Below are 8,591 nucleotides of genomic sequence, written 5' to 3' on the forward strand. Positions count from 1 at the left end.
TCTAACCTTTTCTTTAAACTCTAATATAATGATCCTCTCATAATCTTCTTTCTGTTTATGAACGCTCCTTTTATACAAGGTTATTAATTGCAACCTGCTACGCAATAGCAATTATCTCCATCAAAACGTATCTTTTAAGCGATACCCCGGTTTAAAAAAAAATTAACGCCTGTTAATAAAAACATTGTGTCTTTATAAAAGAAATCAATATATATATTGAAGATCATAATGGTAAAAACAGCTTAGGGTATGTATAATTAGGATAATTTCATCCTCAAGCTTTTAATATAATACTAATTTGCAAGTTATATTAGCAAACTAAAGTCCTATTCTCCAGTAACTAATTTGACTTCACTAGCATTATTATTAGCTAATATCTCAACAAGTATTTTATTGGCGAGCCGTATAATTGTTTTTATCCTGAAATTATTATCATGATAAAAACATATACATGCTATAAAGAATACTATATCATTCTTTTGCCGACATGATGCATATGTCTGTCAGTCGACGAAGTTCTGTTTAAATAGCATATTTTTAAATGAATATGAAAACCGCCTCCACTCTGATATTCGGACCAATGTGGACAATGGAAAATTTAAAAGTCGATTGCGAGATGAATTAAACCGGGTAAAAGGATGCAAATGCCACAAAATAGCAAATTCTGCAATGCATACATACTTCTAGGATACACTTTTTCAATATCTATAATCAAATAAACATTAAAACGAACTGCCATATATCAATTAATTCAAGCCTTACCTTCTCATTAAATCTGTTACTTATTTTATTCTTTTTAATGGTTTATAGTATTTGAGGTATGTGTTTTAAAATTAGAATGTGAATTAATGTGAAATCGAGAAAAATATTGCTGGACATGAAACAATATCGTTAAGCATAGCAAATTCTGAGGACATAAAATTGAGGATTTTCTGCAGATAGTTATTATCAGCAGTCATATCGGTATAGGTTAACTTATTGTTAGCTTCGTAAATAAAACCGTCGTTCACCGTAGTGTGATTACCATTTTTCCAAGACCTTGTTAAGAGTTTTCTTTTTAGAGAGATGAAACACGTTGACTGCAAGCCATGCCTATAAAAATGGCCTAGACCTCCCACCTGCTCACCAATCTGTAAAATCTTCATCGTTAATTGTGCAATTTAAACTTTAATTAGAGTAAGAAAATGCCATAAGATACACGTCCTCACTTTGAATACTATTTTAAATCCTTTGTCATGAAACAATTTTAATTTTTAGGTCAAGTGCTGCATAAATTACCGCAGCCGAAACTAAAGAATGGATATAAATAATATACAAACGTGTTGGAGGGTTAAACCTGAAAAAAATCTGTAAAAACTGAATCGTAGACGGGAGGGAAAATTGCGAGGCATGGAGATAGTAAGACGAGAACATGAATTTTATCGACCGGATAACTCCAGGGACTCAGAGAGGAGATTACTAGAAGTCTATGCGGAAATGAAGTTGTCAGCTGCGGTGAGGCGAACAATTTTGAGTGGGAAGTTAGTCCAACGAGGCAAGCGGAAGGCGTGGGAAGGACGTGGGCGCAAATGCAGGGGGTGCCGCCTATGTGGCTGTGTGTGTATAACTAACGGGAGTTTCTTGTTAACGAGGGTGGAAAGGTTTTAGCGGTTGCTCCGGTGCAGTGATGGGACGTGAATGGATTTCATACACTGGTCTGTAAGTGTTAAGAAACCAGGATAAATTTGTTTAAATTAACAGGACGTTAAGTGGCAATAATTTGTGTATGAAACAGGTATCGTTATATACTGTTGGCATCAATGCGAATCAACGAACAGGATAGGAGTTGAAAAATGCACATCTCGTTTTTCAAACAATGAAACAGCAACTCATGAAACTGAAAATGGTGATTTGATATATGAATTCCTTGATACATAAGTCAAATATTTAATGTCATTCAATATAATGTAAGGGACTTTTGATAGTAGCACATTGTGTTGAAAACTGTAGTTTAAATACTTAAGTTATGAGGTAGTATTTAGCGTTAATGTTTGCGTTAAATTATCATAAAAGAGCAAAATGTAAACAATGCTGGTGGCATGAAATATCTTATGTGATTTGTTTAATATCTTTTGTATAATTAATAGATCGCGTTGTGCATTGTTCCCTCAATGAAGTTGTAGCAGAGAGTTCATCGTGAATGGAGTAGGTTACTTTATATGACACACCCACAATTTTTCCTCATAACTCACATTAATCTGCAAATCGTTTCATCCTAGTTTAACAAACCCAATAGAAACCCAAGGCATGTCTGCACACCGTTTCCATATGCCATCAATCTCAATAATATAATTAAACTGGCACGGCTAGATGCTGTACTTTCCTAAACAGCTGGTTATTACTGTCCTTCCACAAATTTAAATGATACTGTTCACAATTTTTATCATCATTTGATATTAATAATTTTTCAAATATTAATACATTGTCCCACTGCAGCCCGAAAAAGCATTACTAGGTTCCATTTTTTTCTCATTCACGAATATAACTTCAGCCGTATTCAAGCACACAGCTTACCCAAGAGGGGAGGGGAAAATTTCCCTATGATTTAATAAGTGGACTCGTTCTCTTCGGCAGAAAATTGAGGTTTGATTCATGATTTTAGAATGGGTGGGAAAATAGATTACGTACGAATAAAATCCTGTCATCTTAGGCCAGAAGCTCGTAAATTATGCAAAAAATTATAACTTTCTGCCCCATTTAAAGAAGTTGATTTCATCGTTAAAATATTTGTACTCTCAGTGACCATTTCGCTTGCTAAATAAAAGGGGCTAGGGTGTAAAGTTATAACCCACATGATTTTTACAACTCTGTCAAATGATGACAGCAGCTGTCAAAGATTCCTTTGTGAAAGTGTTTGTATTATGTCCATGTTTTTCGCTGATCAGTTGAAAAGTAAACAGTATTTTTTCTTAAATATGAGTCCTTTTAGTCATATTTTCAAATAAAATATGGCAAAGATAAAAGGACTATGAAGAATTAAAACTGAAAGAGTCGAATTTTAAAGGATCTTTGAGAAACAAATGTGAACGCTTTGCGGGAATCGGACAAATTTGAACTGAAGCTTGTATGGGCAAACATTCTTCCTTGGCATACCTTCAATCCAGCGTATCTTTTCGTGCACCGCCAACGTTTTCATGGTTTAGCGGGCATTCATCGCGAGAGTGGCGCCACAGGTGTCCAAGGAGAGCGGCGAAATCTTTAGATTTTTGCAAAAACGCCAAAAAATCTTCATTACGACCATGGGTATAAATAAAGATAAACTTTTCAAGTGGATCTCCTACCAACGCAGCACTGCGGAATTTTCTCATCCGCGGACATTATTGTACATATTTATGATTCATCCTCCCACCTGAATTCAGATCCAGATTACCTTGTTAAAATATCATGTATGGAAAGAGAGAAATTCTACGAGAGGTAATTCTAAAAGAAGAGGTATGGAGGGAGCATTGAGGAGGCTGATCTCATCATAGGAATAGAGAGAATATGATCAATAGTTTTCTAAATTAGAATACGCTCTCAGTCGCTAAAACAAAGTAGTTCCACTTTAAACGAAGGCAATTATAGAATTCATGGAAAAAAATTTCTTATATTTACAACTTAATGAACACTATCGCGGGTGGTGGAAAAAAGAACCTATCTGAACTTTACATCAAAGGAGAAAAGTAATTTTTATCCTCAGTCTCAGCCGTTAATCATATTCCATTTTTATCCTGAATAAAATCAATACCATCGTGTTTTCACTCCATTTTCTCGTTTTTAACTTATGGAGCGAAAGAAGGCCTTATAAGTTCCCGCAAGCAATGAACTCCAAAAAGGTTTACGAAGTCATATAATGGAATCGTGTTTAAATTTATTGAATATTTAGTGATACTAACGATTATAATTTTTTCCCACACTTTCGAAGTGATATTTGGAAATATTTTAAGGTTATTAAGTTTCACACAACCCTTTTATAGGAAAAATAGGCTAATGAATTGTAAATATTTGGAACCATGAGTTGAAAAATAACGTCAGTCGAGAAATGACATCGTACTGTTGGTTTAATTAACCAAAGATATTATTTAGTTCAAGTTTAGGTCCACATTGGTAATGAATTGCAAAAGTTGAAACATACAATAGTAAATAAAATTAACAATGAGAGATTACCAAATGGATGCAAGTATTGCGGAGTGGGTTCATAAAGCATAAAGAATATGTGGCAAAGGTTAAAACTTACGACGGTACATAAAATTAACAACGAGAGCTGAAAAAAGGCTATTTTCAATAATTACGAAGATAGGTTAACAAAACGAAGCCTGAGAATACGTTAGGCATCCGAAGTGATTAGTTGGAGGCAAATGTAACCTTGAGTCATCACCAATCTACAGTAAATTAGATGCGTTCCGAGCTGGGGAGATGAAGCAACGTTGTTAGCTCTCCGCGTGCATGATTGGGTCCATGAGCTCTCCCGCGGCATCTTCCCCGTGATTGGTTGAATAAGCGTCCATCTCAACGGAGAGCTGAATCAACCGAGAGAGAGTCCCTGCTGCCCCACCCATCTTGATGAGGCTTTCCTTTCACTCCCCCCCTTCCCCCGGCGGGGCACCCCGCGCAGCGAAGGGGATTCGATCGGTCTTTGACAGGTTCTGGCACCCAGGTCATCTATCCTCTATCGAAATCTGTTGGCAACCCTCTCCGAAATTTTGTTATTTATGGCTGGAGAGACTTTTTTTCTGGCAGTGCGCATGTATTTTTTTCCCTCCTTCCTTTTGTACTCCCTTTAAGGAACGTTGACTTGTTCATATCTGCGCCATCGCATCACTTCTTATTTTTCTTTTCTTTTCATTCAGGGCTTCCACCAAGCACGGATAAGCTAGATTATGTCGCGTTAGAAATTTATGTTTCTTTTTTAGTGCACATAATTTTTTAGATAGTGTCTGAATAAGCGTAGATATTACCTACATTTTCCTTTTAATGGTATCCTTTAAAAAAGAAGCGGTTTCTACCGTAAAAATAGCGGAAATCACCTACATCAATCCACATGTATTTTCGTGTAAAAAAACCGTTAGCACTGTGTTCAGAAAATTAAGTAAAGACGTAATTATTCTTATTTCATAAATAAATATTGAACCACGGTATCTATAAAATTGTAAACCCCAGGTAATATAGAATGTTAGCGCGTAACTTGATAAATCTTGGTATTGTAAGAAAATAAAATAGTTAATAGAAATCATAAAAAGGAATAAGAATAATTGATTTGTCAGGGTCTGCACGTAAAAAAATAGAAAGATATAAATTTAATACATTTTTCGACTTATTATCTTGGCTCACAAGTGGAATAATTTTGAAGGGGCCCGTCTATGTGATCACTATTTTCTATTCATATTTATAAAGATAACAGAGAAAAATTTCTTCTCATACAGGTTAGTCGGATCGGAATCGTTAAGTACCTTGATCCTTCTACTGGCATCCCTACGATGTAGACTCTTATTGTTAGTCCGAAAAATTTTAGCAATCCTAAAGTTTTAAAGACCCTTCTCGCTTGGATTTGAATCAAAGGTTAATAGAACTGTCCACGAAACTCGGTAGTTACGATTACTTTTTCTTCGAACCTGCAATAACATTATTAATTAACCTCAAATTATATCAATAAAACAGGTGCATTTAATAATAAACCTCAAATTATTTCCATAACACTGGTTATTACATATTGTGGAAGGTATTAACTTTCTTTTGTTAACAATGAAAACTATGGGAAAAAGGTATTCATTCAGAAAAAGAAGTTGCATTAGAATTTTTCTGGAGTTACGAGAGGAAAATTGGTCCATAGCCTTTAGATTTATATAATTATTTCAATTTGAAATATTTTTAATGACCATCTATGTGAATTTCATCGCATATTACGCGACCGGTTTGTTTTAATTTACTAACTTTATTTATTCTTTCTAGTCAAAATAATTTTTATATTTCTTCTACATTTCTATTTGATACAACAATGAGGATTATTATACAGCATTATCTTGGAAAGCAGTAAAGTCTTTATAGGAGAATTCGTTAATATTTGCAAAATATCTATGGTACCAATCCGAAAGGGAGAGCAAGACATTAAGGATGATGAGAAGATGGTGAGGTTGACGGAGTGGAGAGGAAAGAGAGGGGAGGATAAAGGGTGTGGATGGATAGAAGAGTTGAGTGCGGGTGAAAATGAAACCAGGGAAGGGGCGTGAAAAAAGAGATTGATGGATACGGAAGAGACTTGAGAAGGTAAACAGTAAACAATGGTTTTTTGTGAGGTTGGGAAGAGCAGCGGGGTGTAAGTGTTCTGAAAGGTGAGGGTTGTTTGGGGAAATAAGGGGAGATAGGGGGAATCCCAGGGGAGTGGGTGGGAAATATGTGAAGAGAGAGAGAGAGAGAGGAAGGAAGAAGCGAAGAAGCGCACTTTTTGCTGCTTTCGCGTGTTAGCGTCTTCTTCACGTTCACCGTTTAAAAAAGTTAACTTTCCCTAAAAGACGTAGAAAGTGAAAATTATGCTCCTCCATATTTAAATTCCAGGTCTCATCTTTACCCTTGAATTCGGTAGGAGCAGAAAAAAATACGCTCAAAGTAATTTTGCCGATTGGTTCCATGCTCGTCTGAGTGGAAATTTAATTTTCAAGTAATAGTAAAAAAACTGGAATTTTTATAATTATTCCCTTTTCGATAATTGGCTAGATATGCATGAAATTTGCATAAAATTAATTAATTCACGCATAAAAGCTGATGGCATTAAGTTTTCACTATATTTTTTTTCCCGTGCCGTTATTCAAATACAAGGTCAGAGGGTAGAATGTTAGGTAAACGAGGGAGAGGAAGGAAAAGAATAGGATTTTTAGATAAGATGAAAGTGAGAAGGTTTTATTCTGAATTGAAGAGGGAAGTGCTTGAAGAAAGGGGATTTCCCAAAATTTTCCTCGTCTACTCCATGGCAACCTAACTTAATCGGTAGAATACTATAGTAATAATAAGATATTATAATAACAATCAGCAGGATTTTCATTTCCTGTGTATAACATAAGAAACAATGGTGTTTGGGAAGAGCAGCGGGATGTATGTGCTCTGCAAGGTGAGGGCTGTTTGGGAAACGAGGGGAGGGGAAAACCCAGGAGACAGAGAGGGTGGTAAAGAAATGAAGAGAGAGAAAAAGGAAGAAGCGAAGAAGCGCGAGCTAGGAAGACAAGAGGAAAAAAAGACGCTAAGGAGATGGAGGAAGGGAGATGGAGTATTGGAGTGCACGGATCCGGGGATAAATCGGCTATTTTGTGCGCGAGATACCGTTGTCCCAGCCGCGACCCTGAAAACAAACTCACCATACCCGAAAATGTATTATTGTTTCTCCACGCGTTTGTTTCGTAATTTGGACAATGGATATTTTTTTCCCTTCTCTCGTGTCCCAATCCGAGGGGAGAATGTTGTTGTCTCCGTGCCAAAAATTCCAAAACACGAGATTTATTTTCAGAAATATGGGCTTTTTAGAGCCCTCTCGACACATTTTTCGGGAGTTTAACCGATGAATTTCTGCTTCACGTTCACCGTTTTCAAAAGTGAATCTTTCTCTAAAAGATGTAGAAATTGAAAACTATTGCGCTCCAAATTTGTACCTTGTTTAATTCCCATTTTTAATCTAGAATTTGTTTAGAGCATAAAAAAATTTGCACTTCAAGTAGTAACCCGGATAGTTCCAAGCTCAACTATGTAAAATCTTCAATTCGGAGTTTTGTTTATGCAACGAACGTGTTAAAAAATAAGATTTGACAGTTCCATTGGAATTTTAATGCCCATATAAGAGCAGTACTTTCATGTATTTATAGCCCTTAAATCTGAATTATTACAATAGAAAATGTTTGGTTATAAAATGCCATTTTCCTGTAAAGAACAGGCTTTAAACGTCAGAATCAATAATGAGATAACATATCTTCTTTTAAAAAATCATACATGATAGTAAGCCTATAAATTTCAAATGCGAAACTCAAATTTTCTCAAACTATGACATACAATGCGTCTCTTCTTTAAACTGGAAAATGATAACGTAATTATGGCATCATAAATATGCATTTCAATTTCATTTGGAAATGGAATATATTTCCAGCGTTATTCGATATTTTTCGTTTATCAAGTGCATTGTTCAATATCATATTTCTGCATTTAGGCAATAAAGTTATTCAAATCAAATTCATGCCGGTGAGAATGGAGACCTAGTGAACGTGTTTCAGGGGAGGATCAGAGTATTCTTTTCGGTTGAAAAAAAAACGGAAAAGTAAGGAAAAATAGAATCCTCCATTTCGGTGCATGGGCCAAGTGACAAGGAAAAAAGAAATGTCGCTCAGAATGGAGGAATATACGTACCAGAACCGAAAATGAAGAGAGATAATATTGCGACGTTAAAATGACAATATGTATAGAAACGGCACGAAATTCAGATAGGATAGAATGCGAGATGGAACGGCAAAAAATAAAGGCCAAGGGATATATTGTTAAAAAGAATACAAGGGAATAGTGGTCAGAAAATCTCTTGGAGGCCATAAAATATGGCATTT

This window comes from Ischnura elegans, chromosome 3 (assembly GCF_921293095.1).
Source record: "Ischnura elegans chromosome 3, ioIscEleg1.1, whole genome shotgun sequence".
Taxonomy (NCBI): Eukaryota; Metazoa; Arthropoda; class Insecta; order Odonata; family Coenagrionidae; genus Ischnura; species Ischnura elegans.